The 2616-nt window shown below is 45.8% G+C and overlaps 1 pseudogene; it reads left to right on the top strand.

Moving 5' to 3' along the window:
• The first annotated feature begins 275 nt into the window (after positions 1 to 275).
• LOC147462325 (uncharacterized) lies at positions 276 to 822 on the top strand (annotated as a pseudogene).
• Positions 823 to 2616: the final 1794 nt, after the last annotated feature.

Below are 2616 nucleotides of genomic sequence, written 5' to 3'. Positions count from 1 at the left end.
TGTTGAAGTTGGAAGAGTATCGGATTCATAGTGCATATGCAGTAGATATTGGACAAAAGAGACGACAAACTTGGATGACAAGGCAGGTTAAGTTCAAAATTTTTCCGAAGGGTGATTGGGTGATGTTGTACAATTCCAAGTTGGGACCACACCCAGGAAAACTGAAGTTAAGGTACTTTGGGCCTTATCAAATTGTAGAAGAATTAGGCCAAGGAACATTCAGATTGAGGGATGTTTTTGGTACACCTGTTGTGAAACCGGTCAATGGCGTTAGGATGAAGAAATTTTATGGCAAGATTCCCGAGATTCCAAGATGGATGGTAAACAAGGTTGAGGAAATTGGAGTGAAATGGGTACAACCAGTGTTGGAGTTCAAGGAGGACTTTTTGGGGATTACTGATAGCCATACATTGTCCAGCAATGGGTTCATGTTGCAGGATGTGGTCGGATTCGGTTTTGACAAAAGTGTGGTATTGGAGAAAATCCGCAGCGGAATTGCATTGGGTGGCATTGTCCAGGGGTTATGTCATCAAGGAGGTCACCAGTTTACGATGCGGAATATTTTTAAGGGAGATTCCCTTGAAGTGAGTGGTCCAATCAACACAAGTGTGCGGGGTATTAACACGCAATTTGAGAATAAGGACCATCATGGGGTGGTCAGCACACGATTTGAGGTGAAAGGCCACACTCATTTTGCATGCAAGTATCCCGCGTTTGTCGTCAAAAGAAGTTTTACCAATGTGCGTGAGTTTCCTATCACCTTTGACGCCATGTCTTTTGAAAGCTTCAGAAAATCTGCAACGCCTAAACAGCAGGAGCTAGGTGAGGAGGAGATGACGCAAACCCGTTCAATGAAGATGGCCATGGAGGAGCTGTTACGCCCCCACAGAGAAAGTATTCAGAGCGTGGAGGAAATTGAGGGGGCATAATCCAGTGGAGACGATGTTGTGGAGGATATGGAATGTCAGGACACGGGTCCTGTACCTTAAGAACTAGGCTAGGCAAGGACTACAGCCAAGGGCCAGGCTAGGCACTGTGGACAGCGGATCCGTCTAGGGCAAGGGGCTAGGAGCCCACCTATAAAGGGAGGTTGGGAGGAGGATCCAGTAGAGCCTAGTTGCCTAGTTTCTTACACTGGTATTAGAGCCACTCCTTTTTTTGGACAAAGGCGTGGAGAGCCAGCCGTTTTTGGCTTTGCATGTGCATGCAACCTCAAATTGAAGGAGAAAGAAGAAGCCGAGGTGGAGCGCGTGCAGCAACTCCTAGTCGGGGACAAGGGCGATGTTCAGCCTGCTTCAAATCCTTCGATATTAGGCTCAGTTGGAGCGCAAGGAGGAGCTAGACGTTTTCCATCTCTTGCCCGGCTTCAGTAGAGCTCGACATCGCGAGCTATCTCTCTCTAAAGGCTTGCGCATGCAGCCGCGTTGTCTGCAACAGATTTCTTCACGTTTGTTTTTTACAAAAACCCTTAAGGGTTGGCCGTTCCCACTCCAACAACCCCAGTGGACCTAAAAGCTAGAGTCGGCTTACACAGTTCACGGCTCTCCTCTTTGATACGGTGGGCATCATCACAGTAAATTTTTGGATTTATAGTAAATCCAGCAGTTCGACCTTGCGGCACACAGTTTTTTTTAAAAGTTACGACAAGCCACTGATTTGGCGATTGCATACGATGCAAACCGCATCGCACGCGTCTGCAGTTTGATTCACATATTTCAGCCTCTTGCCGGCTGAAACCTTCATCGACTAGTGCCAAAACTAATTGGTGTATTGCATACGACGCAAACCAAATTTTCAAGCTACTCTTGGTTGGATTCAACACCGGCGTCCTTACGACGACCTAGAAGGTATTTTTTTTCTGAGTACTTCTTACACTGCACTGTGTAGCCATGGATTCGGATATCAACATGAATTTCGATTTTGAGCAAAGTATTCCCGCTCTTGCCAATGATGGCTTGCGATCGGATACTCTCAAGGAGAGTACCTGCGACGCTACGGTAGGAGAAGATACTTATGAATTGCTAATTATTCAGGAATTTCGTGCACTTCAGACACGCATGACAGTCATGGACGAAAATTTTAAGGCTTTAAATGAAAATGTTACTAAACTTTCTACTTTAGTCATTCAATTGCTGTAATAGCAGACCAAGGGTCCGGCTGACACTCACATGCATGAACACGTTGTAACACAAGGGCAAGGCCCAATTAATGAAACACTGCATACTCTCACTGCCAAAGAGGTAGATGATTTGTTGAAGAATTTCAAACCACCAGTTTTCAAAGGCGAAGACCAGGACCGCAATAAGGATGCAGTGAACATCTTTCTCAGTAAATGGGATGGAATTCACGCCTTACGGTGCACTCTGGATGCAGTAAGAGCTCTGCAAACGAGCTTAACTCTAGACGACAAGGCCTACAAATGGTGGATGTCTCTCCAGGAGAAGAACATCATACCACAGAGTTGGGCAGCCTTTGAAACAATGTTCAACAAGGATTTTTTGCCTACAAATGAGGCATATCGAAATTGGACCGACTGGGACACATGTTCCATGCGCCAATATCCATCACTCCTTGAATATATCTCTCACTATGGGGATGTCATCCTCAAGTTAGAAG

Source organism: Adiantum capillus-veneris, chromosome 2, assembly GCF_014529385.1.
Source record: "Adiantum capillus-veneris isolate H3 chromosome 2, ASM1452938v2, whole genome shotgun sequence".
Classification (NCBI taxonomy): Eukaryota; Viridiplantae; Streptophyta; class Polypodiopsida; order Polypodiales; family Pteridaceae; genus Adiantum; species Adiantum capillus-veneris.
This window is presented reverse-complemented; position numbering and strand designations above follow the sequence as displayed.